We start from the raw sequence: 24,093 nt of genomic DNA, 5'->3' as shown, positions 1-24,093 counted from the left end.
TGGTATATACATACATCACTTATTGTATAGCAGTAACCACATTCATCATGTAATGCACCAATACAGTATAGTTACCAAGTGGTGTAGGTCCAACAGAAGAAAGAAAACTTCCCACATGGAGGTCCCTTAAAAAGATATGCTGTGTTTTCCTCCCAGCCTGAGGGAGAATTCCGGATGCCTCCACCGCCACCTCAGCCCAGGCCGGGGTAGTGAGAGGCGAAAGTGACTTACGAGAGGCCACACACTGGGGCACCGCCCGCCTGAGCAAACAGCCGGCCGATGAGCATAGAACACCTAGGATGGGAAAAATTATGAGACAGACTAGATGCACACCCAAGGGATAATAATCAGATTTTTTGTGGACAGAAGCAACCACCAAGGGACCAAAGTCACCCATATGTAATATCTGTAGTACATGTGGTTCAAGTCAAAACCAGAGAGAGTATCCAACCATATTTATATGGTATGTATTTGGTGGCCAAATACTCTTGCCGTATACAAATGAGAGAAGGTGAGGTAGTGAAGGGTGTGGGAAAAAGGAAAAACTTGTGAGAAAATCTCTATTAAAGTTTTTTGATTGTATCAATCAAAATGATCGCAATCTAAAGTTCACCATGACCTATGATTGTGATCAAATAACTTTCTTGGATTTGCACCTGAGACGTACCTCAGAGGACCTCATTTCCAGTACTTTGTTTCGAAAAAGCACCGCAGGAAATACCATCCTCCATGCGGATAGCTTTCACCCCACAGGCTTGAAGAGATCCATCCCATACGGACAGTACCTGCGTTTACGCAGGAACTGTTCCGATGAGACTCTCTTCAAGCAGGAAGCACAGAAACTACAAATTAGATTACTGGCACGGGGCTATAGCCGCTCATGTCTGCGTAGGGCGTATAATCGAGCGGCCATACAACCCAGACATGCACTGTTATCTGGAGAAAAGCCGAAGGGTGACCCTAACATGAATCCCACCAGAGTGATTCTACGTTTTTCCAAACAACATAAGCAGATTAGAAACATCATTGGTAGACACTGGCCCATACTTCGGGATGACCCAAAAATTAGTAAGTTCATTACAGATACCCCTTCAATCACTTATAGACGAGCAACCTCACTAAGAGACAAATTAGTTCAAAGTGAGTTTAAAAACGCACAAAAAAGAGGAAAGCATTGTTCTGTCCTGGGATCCTTCCCTTGTGGACACTGCTCTTACTGCCAGTACATAAGACATGAAAAGATCTTCAACCTTCTAAATGGAACAATTTTTAAACCATCACACTTCACCAACTGTCAAACGCGGGGCGTAGTGTACCTCATGTCCTGCGAATGTGGGGCACACTACGTCGGTAAGACCAAACAAGAGTTTCACCGACGCATATCTAAACATATCTACCACATGCAAATCAGTAACCCGTACTTGCCACTTGGGCGACATGTGATGGAAACCCACAATTACAGAATGCCTAAAGTAACTTTCGCCGCACTCGATCGAGTTCATATACGAACGCGAGGCGGCGACTGGAACAAAATCTTATTGCAGCATGAACAGAGGTGGATATTTAAACTAAATTCCACCTCGTTCCCAGGACTAAACGATGCTATCTCTTTTGCTCCATTCCTAAAGGGCTTTGTTTCTGGTAAAACCCAATGGCATGTTCCCTCTCTCGATAATGTTGAGAGTGGAATATGACCAAAAGTAGTCCATGAATCAGCACCTCATTGCTAGGATCCAATTTTACCCTCCTTCCTCTTTTTTTTTTTTTCTCTTCCCTCCCTCCCTCCCCTCTTCCCCCCTTTCCCCCCCTTTTTCCCCTCCCTTTTTCCCTCCCCCCCCTCTCCCTCCCCTTTCTTTTTTCTTTCTTTGCCTCTAGTATTATCATATTTCCGATTTGACCTTTTGATAATTTTTTGTATATTTGTTGCTTTTTATTGTATATTGGTTTGCCTTTTTGATTTACTGTTTCTCTACCTCCCAATTTGATGCTATGAGGTTACCAATGCATATGATTGAATTTCTCCTTTTTTACTGATGCTCCCCTTTTATATATATGTAATGTACAAACAGCAATATGAATCTAATAATGTTGAGTTGAAAATACAATGTTCTCTGTATATTGAATGTGTGTCTGTTTTCCCTCCGACCAGGGGGGGCGCTGGTGCTCTCTCCGCCATCGCTCCCAGTGCGGGGGTGATTGGTGATGTGCCTTCCCGGCAAGGGGGGGGGGGGGAATATGGGCCGACATGACTAGACGGCTCCTCCCCCCCCCTTCTTTCCCCGTTCGGCGCTCGGGTGGCCACCGAGCGCCGCACTGGGGATCTATCCCTCCTTGCCGGCGGCGTCCCTGAACATTCTCGGACACCCTGCGACACTGCGCATGCGCGGGGCCCCGCGCGTGCCACGTGACGTCATGGGTGTCGCGAGATTTCGGCGAGAATGACGAGATTTCGGGGCTGACGCTCTTCCTGGACGCCGGGGAGGCCACACACGGCTGCCTACTGGCGGCCATGCTGCCCCCCCACGCAGCTGATGACTGACTGGGCACACCTGGGATGGGGTGGGACGGGCCATGCACACCCCTAATCAATCTAGGATATATAAATATTATTGGCAATAGTCCCACAATCCTTTCCTTGCCTGGAGGATTATACATACCCTCCGTTGCCTGCTATCACTCTTTGCCACTCGTGGTTACCACCAAGTAAGTACACCCTTCCAGCCTTATGTTTCTGCATCATTGTTTTTACCCCAGGCAACCAGGGCCTTCTGACCCTGTTATCTGTTATTGATTTTTTATCTGTCTGACTACTCATGACCATAGTGGTTTTGCATTTTTTCATAGATACAAAATACATTCTTTTCTTTTGTTTTGCTTCTAGACTAGTGGACTTAGGGTTGGACACTAACCCTCTGAGTCCCACTTGACCTGTGACCAATCCCAGGTTGGCAAACAGGTGCCAATCTAGTCTTCATGGGGCACTCTGATGCAGTTACATACAATGGCTAGCACTGTTTGAGTTAATGAATATGCATGTACCTCATCACAATCATTCCCCCCCCCCCCCCACATTTTTCCCCCCTCCCTCCCCCTCCCACCACCACTTTGTTCACACTTCACTGCACATTTCCTCCCTATATACTTCACTCTTTCTTCCATGATGATTGTATGTTCCTACCTTTCTCACAAGTTTTTCCTTTTTCCCACACCCTTCACTACCTCACCTTCTCTCATTTGTATACGGCAAGAGTATTTTGCCAATATTTTTATAGTTTTATAGTTATATACTATCTATTAGCCACCAAATACATACCATATAAATATGGTTGGATACTCTCTCTGGTTTTGACTTGAACCACATGTACTACAGATATTACATATGGGTGACTTTGGTCCCTTGGTGGTTGCTTCTGTCCACAAAAAAATCTGATTATTATCCCTTGGGTGTGCATTTAGTCTGTCTCATAATTTTTCCCATCCTAGGTGTTCTATGCTCATCGGCCGGCTGTTTGCTCGGGCGGGCGGTGCCCCAGTATGTGGCCTCTCGTAAGTCACTTTCGCCTCTCACTACCCCGGCCTGGGCTGAGGTGGCGGTGGAGGCATCCGGAATTCTCCCTCAGGCTGGGAGGAAAACACAGCATATCTTTTTAAGGGACCTCCATGTGGGAAGTTTTCCTTTCTTCTGTTGGACCTACACCACTTGGTAACTATACTGTATTGGTGCATTACATGATGAATGTGGTTACTGCTATACAATAAGTGATGTATGTATATACCAATGCTATTTATATGTTCTTTCTAGCAGACCGAACCTCTGAAGAAGACCCCAACTATTAAGGGTTGAAACGCGTCAGCTCTTATGTTCATGATAGGATTTTTGTTATGAATATATGTCTGCCAATGTATGTCCAGCTATTTAGCTTTTAAGCACTCCCCACTGGAGCTCATTGTTTTTAACTTTTATGGTATATTTTTCAATAAAATTGTATATTTTTTCATACAATACTGACTACATCTATTACTGTGCTGCCTAAAAACCCCGTTTTGTGGGGAAAACCTTCTCTCTCTTTTGTCCTGTAGATGTTTCATCCTCTGCTCCCTCTGCGAAGGTAGGATGAGTTCTGCAACCTTACCCTTGTAACGTGGATCAAGAAGGGTTGCCAGCCAGTAATGATCCCTCTCCTTGATACCACAAATCCTAGGGTCCCTACGCTGCATGGCCTCCCTGATTCTGCAAAGCCTGCAAAAGTTTGCAGAGGCATTAGATTCTGAGTCCTCTGGGTCACTAAGGATCACATGATCCGTAACAACCTCCTCCCAGCCACATACAACTCCTTGGGTTTCTGGGGACTGAAAACCATCCCTTGAAGACTGCTGCTGAGTGTTATCCTCCACGTCCATGCTGACACAATCCTCCTCCTCTTATTCCTGTGTGTTTTTGGTGGGCCCGCCAGAATAATATCTGGATAAAAGGGCCTTGAGAGGTAAGAGGTTGTACACATTTTAATATATTCACATATATTTTATATACACTTACACATTCAGTGAATATTCTTCCCTAGAAGGTGTTTTTTTGGGTAGACTTATTCTCTTAGTGCTTTCTTTTCTTAACCAGGAATAGGTAAGGTCACCAATCAGAGCCACGCTATGCCAACCATTGAGGCATCAGCCTGTAATGATATACACAGACTAGATGCAAGGGAAACACACACTTTTATAGAAGAGCAGCCATCAGAATGGAACCTTGGTGCAAAGGGTAATTATGGGAAAGGTCTGCATTTTACTTGTAACTAAATATGTTTGTAGATTAATGTTTTAAGGAATGTACTCTGAATTCCTTCATGTAATTCTCTTAACCTAATATTTTCTTCCTTGGTGTAGACTATAGATAGATGGTTGCGTATTATCATGACCTTTTCATATCTTATGACCTTTTCCTCTCCAAATCCCTTAATCTATTTGCTATTACCGAAACCTGGCTCCAGGAATTCGCCACTACCTCTCCAGCTGCCCTGTCCCACAGTGGCCTCCTCTGGACTCACTCCACCAGACCCAGTGGATGAAAAGGAGGTGGTGTCGGACTTCTCATCTCCCCACAATGCACCTTCCAGGTTCTTTCCACACCTCCCTATCTTTCCCCCTGCTCTTTCGAAGTGCACTGCATTTGTCTTTTCTCTCCAGCTTGTCTGAGGGTCGCAGTCATTTATCGGCCTCCTGGACCAGTGTCACGCTTTCTGGATGACTTCTCTGCATGGCTACCCTACTTTCTCTCCTCTGAAGTACCTGCCATCATAAAGCCATAGGTGACTTTAACATTCCAATTAATGTTAATACTGCAACCACTTCTCAACTGCTCAATCTAACCTCCTCTTTTAACACAATCGACCTCGTATTCTCCCATCGCTGCACTCCCTACAACCTCTCTAACACCCCCTTTCCTCTCTCTGATCACAACCTTATCCGTTTCACACTCTCCTTGTCTCCTGTCTCCCGTGCTGCCAACCCACAAACCACTGCCCGCAGAAACCTTCGCAACCTCAACCCTTCCCTTCTTCATTCTGTTACTGATGGCCTTTATGACAAAATCGCACCCCTGTTCTGCCCAGACCTAACCACTTCCATCTGTAACAACGTGCTGTCATCCTCCCTAGACATACTTGCTCCTCTTTCTCCTTGCAGGACCAGGCCACATCTGCCACAACCCTAGCAATCAGACGACACCAGAAGTCTCAAGAGACGCAGCCGTGCTCTTGAGTGAGCATGGTGTAAATCTAAGTCCCTGTAAGACTTTACCCTCTATAAATCTGCCTTTCCCAAATACAACTCCTGCTTCCACACTGCTAAACAAATCTACTACAACACTCTGATCAAAACCCTTTCATCCAAACCTCGTCAACTCTTTTCTACCCTTAATTCCTTACTTCACCCCCCACTGCCCCACCCACCATCTTGCTTACCGCTCAACAGATTGCCAACCATTTCAAAAGCAAAATCGACACCATTCGCAAAGAGATATCCAGCATTCAACTTCCTCCCCTACCCAACACATCAGGTCCAACAGCACACTCAATACTCTCCTCCATCTGCCCAGTTACCACCGATGAAGTTGATAAACTCCTCTCCATGGCCCACCTCACCACCTGTCCCCTAGAACATGTCCCCTCACAATTACTGTGACCACCTTCCCACTCTATCCTAAACTCCCTAACCCACATCTTCAACCTCTCCCTCTCCTCCGGCACCTTTCCTTCCCTGCTCAAACATGCGCTGGTTACCCCCATACTTAAAAAACCCTCACTAGACCCCACCTGTTTGAATAACTTAAGACCCATCTCACTGCTCCCATTTGCCTCCAAGCTCATTGAACGCCTTGTCCATGACCGAATGAGTCGCTACCTCATGGACAACAACCTTCTCGACCCCCTACAGTGCGGCTTCCGTCCACAACATTCTACTGAATCTGCCCTACTGAAACTCACCAATGACCTACTAACTGCTAAAACCAATGGCCATTATTCCATACTCATACTCTTAGACCTATCTGCTGCCTTCGACACAGTTGACCACCTGCTCCTCCTCAGCAAACTACACTCTCTTTGCTTCTGCTTTATCTTGGTTCTCCTCCTACCTATCTCAGCACACTTTCTGTGTCACTTACAACTCAATCTCCTCTTCCTCTCTGTTGGAGTACCCCAAGGCTCTGTCTTTGGGCCCCTCCTATTCTCGCTCTATAGGAAAAAGTATACCGCACTAGTGGAACATATAAAACAAGCTAGAGCAGCTACTAAAGTGAGATACATGCACAAAATGGAATAGAAAAAAAATATAGCAGCACTAAACTTTAAACATACATTAAATAAATAATCAATAAGATTGGTAATCAGCAGTGATATGGTAAAAAGTTCATCAAAATATTGTTGTTGAGACAAACACAATCCTAGTATTAAAGATGATCAGAAGTGAAAATGTCCTTTAGTAGGAAACTATTCGTGCTCAGATTCCATAAACCAAGTGTAGATAATTGATGTAATAAGTGAGAGATAAGTCATCCACTGCAACCAAAGTAAACCACCACACAGAATGCACGCTTACCCCAAGACAAGCTATATGAGCCTGCAGCCTATTACCCGGCCAGGGCCTTTATCCAAGGACGGGGAGACCATTGCCACAGCAGGATCCTAGAGATGTGGTCAGCAAACAGCCCAGATCACCCGAGTCCTGGGTTCAGATAGGTAGTCAACTCTAGGTACCGTTCAGATATTCCCCAGAATAAAAAGAGCTCACCATAGCATAATACTGATGGACCATCATTTATTAAAAAAATAGAACAACACTTACAAACTTCCAAGGTTTAAAAACGCATAAAAAAGCATGGTATATTGAGCCTGGCAGGCTATGTACCCGACATGTTTCGTACTAAACATACGTCATACCATGTAGAAACATTTGGGATGTTCATATTTACGATACTAATGGATAATATGTACAAAAGAAAATACGAAGTATTAGTCAATTAATACCATATTCAGATTGGAGATGATTTCCGTTGATCCACAAAGGGCCTGCAACATCCCCACATAGACACTTAGAAAATAGGCATATTAGCCCACAAACGAAAAGAATACCATATAAACAATCACACCAGATCCAAATTGCCTCAGGAGTTGTCTATGATTGCATTGATGTCTATATCAACATTAAGACCATATGGGGTGTAACATTTGATTTTATGGACCCATAGAATTTCAAGTCTAGAGATGCTCCTAACAAGAGAACTCCCTCTCCATTGGGGGTGATATTTGTCATTCCCCAAAAAGATAGTTTTGGAGGGGTCCTTGTTGTGTGTGGTCAAATAATGTTTGGAAACTGAATGTTTGGGAAAACCATTCTTGATCTTTGTAATGTGCATTTAGTCTGACGGAGAGGAGTCGTCTAGTCCTGCCCACATATTGTAACCCACTAGATTTGAAATGCTATGGGTCCATAAAATCAAATGTTACACCCCATATGGTCTTAATGTTGATATAGACATCAATGCATTCATGGACAACTCCTGAGGCAATTTGGATCTGGTGTGATACGAATTAATGCAGTGTTCGTATGGTATGAATCCCCTATTTGTCCCCTATATGTTCGCTGCTGTTCAATCATACACACATTTAAATATTAATATTAATTTTAATTTATGGGATGAGCAACTTAGTAATGCTTGATTGCATTGCGGCTGCATATACATTACAATTGGGTTGATATTTATAAAATATCTCAATAATTATTTAGTTTACTTGCCCGCTGCCTCAATCCATCGATGGTGGTGGGGAGGGTTTTCCTTTAGAAAGTGATTATGACCGGGATGGGGTTACAGACACTCGGTATCACTAGATTTTTTTATTTGTATGTTTAATATATAATCTCCTATAGTTTTCTGCTTCTGACTGTTCGTGGCAGACTACTTTTCCAACATCTAATATGGTGAATCTGGTCCTTTGCCAGTCTTCCTGGCGAGGCGATAGATGATTTCCAGTTTTTGATTCACATTGAGGCCTGGTTCATCCATATGTATATAATACGCGATACGTCAGTGCGTCGCCCGTGCCCCCAGGTGACGTCATTATATGACGAAACGCGCGTCGGGAGGAGCTGACGTCATCGCGTGTTAGTCCGAGTGGACGGGCGTTCGTACTAGCCGGCCGGCTGTTATGCATTTTTAAACCTTGGAAATTGTAAGTGTTATTCTAATTTTTAATAAATGATGGTCCGTCAGTATTATGCTATGGTGAGTTCTTTTTATTCTGGGGAATACCTGAACGGTACCTGGAGTTGACTATTTATCTGAACCCGGGACCCGGGTGATCTGGGCTGTTTGCTGACCACATCTCTAGGATCCTGCTGTGGCAATGATCTCCCCTGTCCTTGGATAAAGGCCCTGGCCGGGCATTCTGTGTGGTGGTTTACTTTGGTTGCGGTGGATGATTTATCTTTCACTTATTACATCAATTATCTACACTTGGTTTATGGAATCTGAGCTCAATTAGTTTCCTACTAAAGGACATTTTCACTTCTGATCATCTTTAATACTAGGATTGTGTTTGTTTCGACAACAATATTTTGATGAACTTTTTACCATATCACTGCTGGTTACCAATCTTATTGATTCTTTATTTATTTAATGTTTGTTTAAAGTTTAGCGCTGCTATATTTTTCTATTCTCGCTCTATACCTCTTCCCTGGGCCAGTTGATAACCTCCCATGGCTTCCAATACCACCTCTACGCCGATGACACCCAGATCTATCTCTCCACTCCTCAACTCACCCCCTCGATCTCCTCACGGATCTCAAACTTATGGAATGACATATCGGTATGGCTGTCACACCACTTTCTCAAACTCAATCTTTCTAAAACTGAGCTTGTAATATTTCCTCCTTACCGGTCCCCACCCCATGACTTTACCATTAGGATCAACAGCACAACCATTGGTCCCTCCACACATGCCAGGGTGCTGGTTGTAATCCTTGACTCCAACCTCTCCTTCAGCCCCCACATTCAACCAGAATTCAACCCTTCCTGACTAATGACACCACAAAGCAACTTATTCACTCCTTGATTGTTTCCCGCCTTGACTATAGCAACTCTCTCCTTAATGGCCTACTCTTACACGGGCTATCCCCCCTTCAGTCTATTATGAATGCTGCTGCTAGACTAATATACCTCAATAATCGATCTATAACTGCTGCCCCTCTCTGCTAGTCCCTTCACTGGCTTCCCCTACCCCACCACTTAAAATTCAAAATGCTAACCACAACATACAAGGCCATCCACAACATTGCCCCCAGCTACATCACCAGCCTCATCTGCAGACATCACCCAAATCATCCCCTCCGCTCCTCTCAGGACCTCCAGCTCTCTAGCTCCCTTGTTACCGCCTCTCATGCTCGCCTTCAGGTCTTCTCCAGAGCCTCTCCCATCCTCTGGAATTCCCTGCCCCAGTATATCTGATCAGCCCCTAACCTGTCCTCCTTTAGGAGATCCCTGAAAACTCACTTATTCATAGATGCCAATCCCACATCCACCTAACAACTGTCCCTGAGCCACCCCCATCAAATAATTCCCTGCATCTATTACCTTTTGTACCACCAACCCCTCCCTTTAGAATGTAAGCTCTATGAGCAGGGGCCTCCTGTCCCTTCTGTATTGAACTGTACTGCAATTGTGCTGTTCCCCCTCTACATTGTAAAGAGCTGCATAAACTGTTGGCGCTATATAAATCGTGAATAATAATAATAATAATAATAAGATAGACTTTCAACTACTCACCAATAAATGTTGTTATTGTGTTAAAGCTTTCACTCATGGTCAAAGAACTCTCATTTAACTCAAATCATATCTGAGAGATATTAAATCTCAAATATAGTATACGGGAAACAGACTGCATGGGAGGTCGTCATATGTCTGGTCAAGCATGTGGTGCCCAAGCGGCTGCTGTTCTGGCCACGCTTAATCCGCTGTATATTACATCTCAAATATAGTATACGGGAAACAGACTGCATGGGAGGTCGTCATATGTCTGGTCAAGCATGTGGTGCCCAAGCGGCTTCTGTTCTGGCCACGCTTAATCCGCTTCAGACATAGGTTGCAAACAGCAATGGTGCGATCTGCTGTACACGTGTCCAAAAAGGCCCACACCAAGGAACTTTTAAAAATCAGCGGGGAGTCAGCAGTGCCCTGCACCTGCGGAGCTCTGCGGTGTGATGCAGTAGAGTGGCTGCCCTTAAGCTGCCCCCTAGAGGACATCCTGCCTCGTTGGAATTGTGCCTCCTCCTCTATTCTACCAGGCACCCAAGTAGAGTCAGTGACCTCATCATCCCCTCCCTCCTCGTCACTGGAGCAAACTTGGCACTATGCTGCAGCTGGGGGAACATGACTGCCAGTTTCTTGTCCTTCTTGGGCACCCCCTCTCTCTAGGCTCACGTTACTCCCTTCCTCAACCTGGGAACCAACATCGGAGCCTTCAAATCGCTGCATATCCTGCAGCAGCATGTACCCGACACTGTGGTCGAATAGTTCGGGGGACTCCTCCGTGCATGATGGTGGGGCTACAGAAGGAGACTGTGGACAAGGAGCCGGTGGAATAGGCCGCTTTGGCAGCTGCATAGGAAGGCAAACTACTGAGCCTGGGTGACAGAGGATGAGGAGGATAAGGCCAGCTTTGTTATCTACTCCACCAACTCTTCTGCATGTTCTGGCTCAATAACACGGCCAGCAGCAGAGAAATAGGACAAGCGTGCCCCACCTTCATAGGATGCACCATGTCCACGACCAGCACTGTTGACTGTAGACACAGAGCCTGCTTGCCCTCTTTTAGTGGCCTGTGAGCGTCTGCCTCTCCTTGGTGGCCTTCTGGACATGATGTATATTTACAATAGTTCAAATAACGATCTGTGAATGGTGGACTGTGCACACATTAATAAAGCGTGACACTTCAGTGCTCCCCTCTTCCAACCGCATGCCCCTCTTGTTATTGCACTCACCAGAGCGCCTCAGCCCTGCGGGGGTAACAGGCGTAAAAGCTGAATCCAGATAGAGATGTCCCCCTGGGTAAGAAATCCCTCTGGTGTCACACAGCTCCCAACAGCCTCTCTATGCGGTTACGGGTTCCTCAGCACTTTCGGATGTTTTTCCTGTGCTCATCCATGAATCCAGACGTTTCCATTAGTAATGTCTTTCTTCCTTACAGACTAGAGATCATGATCTCACCTGTCTCTTTGTGCCATTTTAGTATTTTCTTGCACTTTATTTTATTTTTTGCATATTTTCAGAGTCGCACGTGATTGAAGACAGTCACATATCCCCACTCACTCATTTATATATTCAGTTATCTATTTTTTTCACTGCTCACACTTTCATTTTCTTATTTGTTTTATGATACGCTCATTTGGTGTATCTAATTGTCCACCATGTGATGCAGACGCTGCCGATGGGATGTGGAAGCTCACAGCCCTGGGCGGCAAGGACTAAAAAAATTCCAAAATGCCTCACTTAGGCGGACGCCTTCTCCAACGCTCCTCTCTTGACCAACAGAAGACTCAAAACAACCTTCCCCTTATAACAGTGGTCAAGGAGGGTTGCCAACCAGTAATCACCCTTCTCCTTTATGCCACTTATTCTTGGGTCCTTTCGCAGGCTTTGAAAAAACAAACCTAGTGCTCATGGGCACAGCATAACCCCTCAGAACTTTTAGAACAGACCAGGTGAGTATTTAAAAAGTACTGTTTATTGAAAACATTTAATAATCTATACACTAGAAATAATGTATGAAATCAATTGCAGTACAAAAATACAGGCATGAATGTAAGTGCCCTATGGTATAAAGGGCTATTGCACATAGCTATAGGAGATGATGCCTGACATGTTTCAGACCCTAGGTCCTTCTTCATAGGCTGAATGTCATCTAAAGCATACATACATCTATTAGGTAAACATATTTAAACATTAGTATAGTAGTACATTTTGAACATTGATCAACCTAGTGCATGGATTTGAACATCCATGCAAGTACAAGACATAAGCATGGAAGGCTAATACTCACTTGCATGAGCCGATCACCAATGAACCATGAAGGGGACCTGGCAGGAATGGAATTAACCTGCAATGTAGTTGTTGCATGGTGGGACAGATGGTAAACTCTGATATAACAAGGCCCCAAACAACAGAGGGTAGGAACTGGATATGCCCAGTGTGACTGCGAGAACTCCCAATGATAGGAGTAATTACTCCTGTCAGTATAGGGTCAGCCAAAAATTCCAAGATCTTGAACTAATGGCTTCTGGTCTGTGGAAGACAAAGAAATATAAAATAGTGGATATATAGTAATAAAGTTCAAAAAAGCTAAGTGCTACAATGAAGGGATCAAATCAACCTACCATGTAGCGAGTAATCACAAGTCTGTTGATCCTGTCAGCCAGACACCAGCGGTGTGATTGCTGGTGTTGGCAGGAAGTTTAAATAGCCTGTATAGCTAATTGGGACGGCTGAGAAGGAGCTTGAACGCGACCCCACTCAGCTGTGGTCAGTAAGGCAGAGTATTGCTCCATCCTGGCCGCAATCATCTGCCTAAAAAATTCCCTTCACAAGTCTGTTAGTTTGAATAGCCTGTGTGGCTAATTGTAGCAGCTGAGAAGGAGCATGAAAGCAACCCTGCTCAGCCAATGAGAAAGAGTATTGCGCCATGTTGACTGTAACCATCTGCCGCAAATTCTTCCCTAATAGGATGGAGCGTGGCGCCAGCCCCGCCTCCAAAAAGGGGCGGGGCTGCATCCCGCGTCAACCTGCCATCAGCACGCGTGTAGCCCATCCCACTGCGCTCCAGGTTGGGACGCAAATAGGAAGGAGTACTACACGATCAGGGTCCCTCTCTGCTTGCTCACTCGTGGCTTTAAGCCCGAGTGTGTTTTCTTACAGATTGTGAACTTCCATCCCAGGAGTGTATTATTGCATTTGGCGAACTCCCCACCAACCTACCACCTGAGGCAATCAAACGATCGGAGACATTGAAAGATCTACGTGTCCCCGCAGAGGGCTTAATCTGCCTGTTTGTATGACCCTGCTCATTAGGGGGTCCACCAGCTCCGGTAAGGGTTCTCATATATAGAGCCTCGCCTCCTAGTTTAGACCCTTTTCTGCCAGTTGTGACATTATAGGGCGAAGGTGGTCACCCAGGATTCTACTTGTTGTCCTCATTACCCACATCAACCCACTCCTCCATACTTTTATCAACTGTGTACACAAATTTAAGGACACTATTTTTTTTGCACCATTGGTGTATATGGACATTAATTTATTTATTTTTCACAATTTTATTTTATTTTTATATCACTATTGATGCATTTGGATAATTTTTTATTTAATTTATCAATTTAATTAATTAATTTATTTCACATGCTTGTATCATTCGATTGATTTGATTTGGTTTGTTTCACCTTCACTTGGTCTCCCATATGAAATTTTCAATCTAGCGCAACTTTATTTATAACTGTACATTGGCACCATTGGATATTGGATTGTTTTTTGTTGCTGCTTTGTTTAGTCTAAGCGCGGTATTTTTTTTTTATTTTATATTTACAAAAGTTATAGCGTCTACAAAATAGGGGATAGATTTATGGCATTTTTTTAATTATTTTTTTTTACTAGTAATGGCGGTGATCTGCGATTTTTATCGGGGCTGCGACATTATGACTGACACATCGGACACTTTTGACACTTTTTTGGGACGATTGACAATTATACAGTGATCAGTTCTATAAAAATGCACTGATTACTGTATAAATGTCACTGGCAGCGAAGGGGTTAACACTATGGGGCAATCAAGGGATTAACTATGTTCCCTGTGTGTGTTCTAACTGTGGGGGAGGTGACTGACTATAGGAGATGACAGATTGTGATTCCTAGCTATTAGGAACTCTTGATCTGCCTCTACTCTCTCACAGAACAGGGATTTGTGTGTTTACACACACACGTCCCTGTTCTGCCTCTCGTGACCGGCGAGCATTGGCACCCCCGCAGTGCGGCAGCACGCCTGCTTTCCCGCTTAAAGGAGCCGACTTACAGCTATGACGGCTTGCGGGATCGTGCCAACCTGCCGCAGTATAATGACGGCGGCTGGGCAGCAAGTGGTTAAAGATCAAGATCTGAAAATATTAATTTATTGGGTTTAGAAACTATTCTCTGTTCTTTGTAATGTATTGAAAGATTTGGGTAAAAAAAGAAAAAAACACATTTCAAAGATATATTAGAAGTAATAGGAATGAGATTAGCATTCAAAGGGTTAATTAATTGAGAACACCCACTAATTGCCTAACAAGACACATCCAATTAGTTGAAATTAACCAATTGTATTGGGCGTGCGCTATTATCAACGAGAAAACCGCAGTTACCCTAGTGCCAGTTGAAGTTTACATATGCGGGTATTTATTATCGCTATTTGCGCTATAATGTGTGCTGGTTCGCACGTCCAATTAATGATTTTTCCAGCGCACCAATTAATATATGAACTGGTGCAGCTCCTTCTTAGTGAATGACCCCTCTATGTGTTGTTTCTTTAACCACTTCCCACCCGGCCTATAGCAGAATGATGGCCGGGCGGTGGTTCAGTTATCCTGACTGGGCGTCATATGATGTCCTGCAGGATAACAGCCGCCGCGTGCCCATGGGGGCGCGCATTGCGGCGATCGGTGGTGTGGTGTGTCAGTCTGGCACACCGCTACACAGATCTCGGTAAAGATCCTCCGACGGAGGCTCTTTACCACATGATCAGCCGTGACCAATCACAGCTGATCACGATGTAAACAGGAAGAGCCGTTAATTGGCTTTTCCTCACTCGCGTCTGACAGACGGGAATAGAGGAGAGCCAATCGGCTGCTCTCCTGACAGGGGGGGTCAGTTCTGATTGTTTATCAACGCAGCCCCCCCTCGGATCCCACCCAGGACCACCATCATGCCGCCCAGGACCACCAGGATGGCCATCCACATTGGACCACCAGGTATGCCCCCCCTAGACCACCAGGGAATTGCAAATCTGTGCCAAGGCAGCTGCCAATCGATGCCCAGGCAGCTGCCAATCAGTGCCCACTCACAATGCCTACCAGTGCCACCAGGGATGCCTATCAGTGCCGCGTATCAGTGCCCATCAGTGCCACGTATCAATGCCCATCAGTGCCCAGCAGTACCGCCTATCAGTGCCCAGCAGTGCCGCCTATCAGTGCCACCCATAAGTACCATCTTGGCAGCCTTTCAGTGCTCATCCCTGCCTGCCCATCAGTGCCCACCAGTGCCACCCATGAGTGCCCATCAGTGCTGCCTATCAATGCCCATCAGTGCCACATATCAGTGCCCGTCAGTGCCCGCCAGTGCCCGCTCATTGGTGCCACCTCATCGGTGCCACCTTGTCAGTGCCCATCAGTGCCGCCTTATCAGTGCCCATCAGTAAAGGAGAAAACTTACTGTACTTATTTACAAAATTTTATAACAGAAACAGAAGCAAAACTTTTATTTTTTGCAAAGTTTTTGGTCTTTTTTTTATTTGTTTAGCAAAAAATAAAAACTGCAGAGGTGATCAAATACCACCAAAAGAAAGCTCAATTTGTGGGAACAAAATGATAAAAATTCTGTTTGGATACAGCGTAGCATGACCGCACAATTGTCCTTTAAAAAGTGACAGTGCTGAAAGCTGAAAATTGGCTTGGGCAGGAAGGGGGTGTAAGTGCCTGGTATTAAAGTGGTTAAATGACAATGTCACTATGTATTATGGGAGTAACATTGCTTGCTGGTGCTGAATGTTGTTGACTGTTTCTAGGTTTTAGAAACTTGCATATGAAAATACCAATAAAAAGAATAAAGTGTTTGTGTGATCTCTCATTGCACATCAGGAATACAACCCCAAAAATGTAAACAATCAGGTAACTATCAGGTGATAAAACACACAGCAAGGGGTAAAGACCCATGAAGAGAAAACATGGTACACCAACAGGGAACAGTCCATAGGGCAACAGTAGGCATAGCAAGGGGCAGGGATTCTCTGGGTGGAAATGGGCAACATACAGGGCAACATACAGGGCAGAGATTGGGGCAGAACAGGGTTTGGCACAGCAGGGATTAAATCCAGCACATGGTGCAGGAGTCTGGGCAGGGCAGGGTTAGGCACAGCAGGAGGTAAATCCAGCCCACAAGGCAGAGGCCCAGGCAGAGCAGGTTTTGGCACAGCAGGGATTACCTCCAGCACACAGGGCAGAGGTCCGGGCAGAGCAGGGCTTGGCCAGCAGGGATGAAATCCAAAGTACAGGGCAGAGGTCCAGGCAGAGCTTGGCACAGCAGGGCTTAAATGTCCATGGAGAGGAACTCTGGAATGCAACAGACAAACAGTCCACAGGGCAACAATAGGTATGGCAAGGGGTAGGGATAGGGTTGCCACCTCATCCCTTGAAACCCAAACACATATGAATTACACAGGTTCTGAGGCTAATTTAATGCAGATATGTCACATAGAGAGTTTAATTATCACCTTAATCAGCCACAGAACCTGTGTAATTCATATGTGTTCAGTTTTAAAGGGATGAGGTGGTAACCCTAGGCAGGGATCCTCCAGCTGGTAACAGGCATAGAGTGGGTTAACAGTCTGCGGAGCTGGGTAAGACCCAACACAAGGAAAACAGGCCTTGGGGCAGCAATCGGGGCATCCAGCAAGGGTGGACAGTAGCAGGCACAACAAGGCTTAAAGGACTCACCAGCCAACAGTGGCCTCAGCTGAGGAAGTCCAGGCAGCATGACAGGGAACAGGAGGTCCAGTGGGCACAGGTCCTTCATAAGCACATCATGGGTTCTCACAGGGCTGTGTGTCCTGGCCACACAGACAATACAGAACTAGCACAGCCCATACTTAATTATCTGTCTCAGCAGCTCCATGCATCTTCTAACCTCTTTCTAGGGGGGCATGCAGCCATCAGATCCTCTGTGTCCATCGCAGAAGTAAACTCTGAAAGGTCTGACACTTTTCTCCCAGCACAAGGGTATTTTATTGTACTTTGAATTCAGCCAAGCATCAAATGACCGGTACTGAAGCATCTGGCTGTATCCAAGATACAATGCTGTCTGTGCTATCTCCTGAGCTCAGCTTAATATCCAATCCCCAGTGGGGCACCACAACTCAGGGATCAATTATGCAGATAAGCTAGCTTCTTTACACACCTTTAGAGCCCTTTCACACTGGGGCGGTTTGCAGGTGCTATTGCAATAATAATAGCGCCTGCAAACTGACCCGAAAGTGCCGCTGCTTTCATTCCAGTGTGAAAGCCCCGAGGGCTTTCACACTGGAGCGATGCGCTGGCAGGACGGTAAAAAAAGTCCTGCTAGCAGCATCTTCGGAGCGGTGAAGGAGCGGTGTGTATACCGCTCCTTTACCGCTCCTGCCCATTGAAATCAATGGGACGGCGCGGCTATACCGCCGGCAAAGCGCCTCTGCAGAGGCGCTTTGGGGTGGTATTTAACCCTTTCTCGGCCGCTAGCGGGGGGTAAAACCGCCCCGCTAGCGGCCGCATACCGACGGTAAAACGCCGCTAATAATAGCGGCGTTTTACCGCCGACGCCGCCCCAGTGTGAAAGGGCTCTTAGAGGTGGTTAACTTCACAAAAACAAAAATATTTCTGACCTCCGCTACAGGCAGAAATAACTTTTGGCCGCCTTTACAGGGCAGAACTTGAATTAAAGGTGCTCACAGAATGACTTGAACCTCAATTAGAGGTGCTCAGGGAATAGCTTGATGAGAATTTAGAGAAGTGCTTCATTAGGCACTTAATGTCTCTGGCAAGGGGAGCCCTGTTCTTTGGTGAAAAAAGTGATTCCACCTTGCTTTTGTGCATTGAATAAAATCACTATTAAAAAACAATATCCACTTCCTATAATCTCTGAAATATGTGATATGGGGGGTGCATATAACCTCGTCTGCATTTGTCAAGGAGACAAATGGAAAACTGCCTTTAGAACCAGATATGGGATTTCCTGCCCTTGGTTATATCCCTTGCTGATAAGCCGGTGATCGGCTTTCTCTTCTCCTTGCGCTGTCAGCGCGAGGAGAAAAAAAAAACGATCACAAAGCTTTTGTTTTGATCATGTGATCAGCTGTCATTGGCTGACAGCTGATCACATGGTAAGGGGCTGGGACCGGCCCCTTACTCGGATCGGTGATGCACAGGGGATGCTGTCATAATTCAGGTCCGCGCTGTAGTCGTCATTTGGCTACAGCGTGGGTGTCAACTGGTTAAAGTGCTTGCAGCTGTATCACATGTGGCACATGCACTCACACATCACATACATTACCAAAGATGTTTAACTGGCCAGCCAGTATGTGAAATAAAAAATATATGGTGTACAATATGTAAACTGTATGTCACCCTGTTATAGGGGGTCATATGAAGTTGCCCTCTCCACACAGGCTATGGAGCTAACCTGCAGGTAACCAAATGAACCAGAGCCTTCGCTAAAGGAAGAGTGGACTATGAATATATAATTGTCAGTGCATCCACCAACTCCCTCTTTGACACCCCTCCCCCACTCCCATTGCTTCAAGGTGAGTTCACTGTTTGGGGAAGAAGTGTTGACCTGACCCCTCCCCCATTCTCTCTGTTGTGAGCTCCTCTGTGTACAAAAGTGTTTACACCCTCCCCTCCCTCTGCACCTCCCCCTCTGCTGTAATCTGAGCCTTCTGTAGAGAGAAGTTCTGACACGCCCCTCTCTCTGCACCTCCCCCTCTGCTGTAATCTGAGTCCTCTGTATAGAGAAGTTCTGACACGCCCCTCCCTCTGCACCTCCCCCCGCTGCTGTAATCTGTGTCCTCTGTATAGAGAAGTTCTGACACGCCCCCTCTCTCTGCACCTCCCCCTCTGCTGTAATCTGAGTCCTCTGTATAGAGAAGTTCTGACACGCCCCCCTCTCTCTGCACCTCCCCCTCTGATGTAATCTGAGTCTTCTGTATAGAGAAGTTCTGACTTGCCCCTCCCTCTGCACCTCCCCCTCTGCTGTAATCTGAGTCCTCTGTATAGAGAAATGTTGACACACCCCTTCTCCACTCCCTCTCCTGTTAGCTGATTCCTATATGTAGGGGGGAAATGCTTTCTTTCATAACCCCTCCCCCACACCTATTGCTTCAAGCTGAGCTTACTGTTAAGAGGAGAAGTGCTGACCTGACCCCTCCCCTATTCTCTCTACGCTTTAGAAAGAGTAAAGAGAAAAAAAATGTAAATAATAATAAAAAGTAAAATAAAAATTACTAACACTGTCTACGCCTTCCCCGTAAAAAAAAAAAATTGTTGTGAAAAAATTATGAAAAAAAAAAGAAATTGTAAATAATAATTAAAAATAAAATCGTGAAACAAAAAAATGACACATTGCCCTATATAAATGATACACTGCCCTAACCCCTTTCCCCCAAAAGCATTGTGGAAAAAATGACCAATATTAATTTATAAAAATAAATAAAGAATACATAAAAAAATAAAAAATTACAATAATTTTGACACTGTCCATTGCTGTACTGACACCATTGACTTCCCTAATGACACCCTCTTCTATGCCCTTCCAGAAGAACTGTGAAAACATTTAACAAATAAATAAAATAAAAAACGAAAAATGCTGACATTGTTCACTCCCAAAAAATGAAATGTGAAAAAAATTATATTAAAAAAAAATTGAATAAAAATGAAAAAAATAATTAAAAAAAAATAAAAAAACTACTGACACAATTCAATGCATTGTGAAAAAAATTATAAAATAAAATTGTAAAAAAATAAAAAAAAAATACTGTCAACTGCCTTAACAAAAAAATATAAAATTTTAATGTAAAATAATACATTTATATAAAAAAAAACTACTGACACTATCCACTGCTCTACTGACACTGTTCACTGCCTTACTGACTTGATCCACTGTTCCCCCAGAATCACTGTAAAAAAATATTTAAATAAACAATTAAAATATAGTAATTAAAAAAATAACTGTGTTGAAAAAAATATAATAAAAAAAACTACTGAGAACATTAACTGCTCTACTAACACTGCTTACTGTCCTACTGAGACCATCCACTGTGAAAAAAATATATTAAAATAAATAAATAAATACAATTATAAAATATATATATCTATAAAAAAAATTACTGACACTATCGACTGCTCTGCTGACACCATCAACTTCCTGACCACCATATCATTGTGAAATAAAAAGATAAATATCAATTTTAAAAAGTAATAAAAACAATTAAAATTGTAAAAAATTGTAAAAAATAGGCAAAATAAAAAACTATTGACAAAATTACTGCTCTACTGACAACATCCACTGCCCTCCAAAATCATAGTGAAAAACTATAAAGAGTAAAAAACTAATAATAGAATTGTAAAAAAGAATAAAATAAAATAATTCTGACACTGTTCATTGCTCTACTGACACCATCCACTGCCCCAAAAGCATTTTTTAAAATTTTGTAAAATAAAAATTTTTATTAAAAAAAGAACCAAAACTACTGACACCATCCACTGTTCTACTGACACGGTGTACTGCCCTACTTACAAGCTCCACTGCCCCTCAAGGGGGTGTGGGGGGGGGGGGGTAGCACAGTTTGGCATTTTCGCCCTGGGCTCTAGATGACCTTGTCCTGGCACTGGATAATCTATTATTATTATTATTATACAGGATTTATATAGCGCCAACAGTTTAGGCAGCGCTTTACAATATAAAAGGGAGACAATACAGTTATAATACAATAAAATACAAGAGGATTAAGAGGGCCCTGCTCAGAAGAGCTTACTTTGGGGCAGGTGGTACAAAAGGTTGTAACTGTGGGGAATGAGCTGTTGGAAGTGGTAGGAGATTAGTTAGAGACGTGATAGGCTTTCCTGAAGAGATGCGTTTTCAGGGATCGCCTCCAGGTAGCAAGAGTAGGGGATAGCCGGACAGGTTGAGGTAGCGAGTTCCAGAGGATGGGAGAGGCTCTGGAGAAATCCTGGAGACGAGCATGGGAGGAGGAGATGAGAGAGCTTTGAGAGCAGGAGGTCTTGAGAAGAGCGGAGAGGACGATTTGGGTGATATCTGGAGACAAGATTGGTGATGTAGCTCGGGGCAGAGTTGTGAATGGCTTTGTATGTTGTGGTTAGTATTTTGAATTTAATTCGCTGGGTGATTGGGAGCCAGTGTAGGGATTGGAGGAGAGGGCTGTCAGACACTGAGCGGTTGGTAAGGTGGATAAGTCTGGCAGCAGCATTCATGATAGACTGAAGAGGGGATAGCCTATGGAGCGGTAGGCTGATGAGAAGGGAGTTGCAATAGTCAAGGTGAGAGATAACAAGGGAGTGAATGAGGAGCTTGGTGGTTTCATTTGTTAAAAAGGGGCGAATTGTAGAGATGTTATGGGGGTGAATTCTACAAACTTTTGACAACGATTGAATTTGAGGCTGAAATGACAAGTCAGAGTCTAGGGTTACACCTAGTACCCTGGCGTGAGGGGAGGGACTGATGGTTGCATTGTTGATTTTAATGGAAAAGTCATGGAGGGGGGCACGGGTGGGGGGTAATATTAATAGCTCAGTTACAGAGAGATTAAGAGCCCTTTCACACCGGGCCGCCCATAGCGTTGGTGGTAAAACGCCGCTATTTTTAGCAGCGTTTTACCGGCGCATTTCGGCCGCTAGCGGGCACTTTTACCCCCTGCTAGCGGCCGAGAAAGGGTTAAAACCGCCTGCAATGCGCCGCAATAGCGGCGTTTTGCCGGTGGTATCCCAGCGCTGCCCCATTGATTTCAATGGGGAGCAGCGGTGGAGGAGCGGTAAACACACCGCTCCTTCACCGCTCCAAAGAAGCTGCTGGCAGGACTTTTTTTCTCGTTCTGCCAGCGCAGCGCTCCGGTGTGAAAGCCCTCGGGCTTTCACACTGGAGACAATGCTGCAGCTGTTTGAGGGCGGATTGCAGGCGCTATTTTTAACGCTATAGCGCCTGCAAAGCACCCTCGGTGTGAAAGGGGTCTTAGTTTAAGGAAGTGGTGCGACATCCATGCTGATATGTCAGTTAGTAAGTTAATAATGCGAGAGGATACTGAAGGAGTGAGGTGAGGAGTAGACAGATAGATTCGGGTGTCATCAGAGTATAAGTGGTATTGGAAGCCATGGACGGTTATTAAGTGACCAAGGGAGGAGGTGTAGATAGAGAAGAGAAGGGGTCCAAAAACAGAGCCTTGGGGGACCCCCACAGAAAGGGGCAATAGAGAAGAGGAGACAGAGTTGTAGGTGACACTGAAGGAGCGCTGTGATAAACAGGCAGAGAACCAGGATAGAGCAGAATCTCAGAGGCCAAGGGAATGTAGTTTATTGAGAAGGAGTGGGTGGTCAACAGTATCAAAGGCCGCAGAGAGGTCAAGTAGTAGGAGTATGGAGTACTGGCTGTTGGTTTTAGCAGTTAGTAAATCCTTAGTGAGTTTTAGTAAGGCAGTTTCCGTGAAGTGCTGTGAGCGAAAGTCAGACTGTAAGGGGTTATAAAGGTTATTTTCACTGAGGTAGAAGCTAAGACGGTTGTAGGCTAAGCTTTCTAGAAGTTTAGAGGTGAATGGGAGCAATGAGATGGGTCTTAATTTGTTCAGGTTGGTAGGGTCCAGTGTGGGCTTTTTAAGTATGGGAGTGATCTGCGCATGTTTTAGAGGGGAGGGGAAGGTGCCACTAGAGAGGGAGAGATTGAAGATGTGAGTGAGGGAGCATAGGATAGAAGAAGAGGGTGACCGTAGTAGTTGTGAGGGAACAGGATCCAAGGGACAATTGGTTAGGTGGGCATCTGAGAAAAGTTTTGTAACCTCTTCAGTAGTAGCCAATTCAAAAGAGGAGAGTGTTGAATGTGCTGCTAGGCAAGGTATGTTGGGTGGGGAAGACATATGCAGAGTGGAGGTGTCCTCACGAATTGCATCGATCTTGTCTTTGAAGTGATTGGCAATCTCTTGGGCAGTGAGTGAGTTAGTGGGTGGAGGGGTTGGGGGACGAAGCAGAAAGTTAAAGGTTGAGAAGAGCCGATGGGAACTGGATGACAAGGAATTAATAAGAGAGACAAAGTAGGCTTGTTTGGCAGCATGGAGGCAGGAATTGTATTTTATAAAGGCAGATTTATATAGAGTGAAGTCTTGCTGGCATTTGGTTTTACGCCACAGTGGTTCAAGAGCATGGCAATGTCTCTTGAGATTTCTAGTGTTGTCACTTTGCCAGGGTTGTAACGGTCGGGGCCTGATTCTGCGTGTGGTTAGAGGAGCAAGTGCATCTAGTGATGATGAGAGTGAACTGTTGTAGACAGAGGTGGCCAGGTCAGGACAGGACAGGGGAGAGATTATGTCATATAGGTGGTCAGTAGCAGAATAGAGAAGAGAAGGGTTAAAGTGGCAAAGGTTTCTACAAGTAATTGTTTGCTGCTTGGAGGGATGGGTGGTTGGAGGCAAGGATACAGTGAAAGTAATGAGGTTGTGATCAGAGAGAGGAAAGGTGGTATTGGTGAGGTTGCCAGGGTTGCAGAGATGGCATAATACAAGG

Source organism: Aquarana catesbeiana, linkage group LG12 (assembly GCF_042186555.1).
Source record: "Aquarana catesbeiana isolate 2022-GZ linkage group LG12, ASM4218655v1, whole genome shotgun sequence".
Classification (NCBI taxonomy): domain Eukaryota; kingdom Metazoa; phylum Chordata; class Amphibia; order Anura; family Ranidae; genus Aquarana; species Aquarana catesbeiana.
This window is presented reverse-complemented; position numbering follows the sequence as displayed.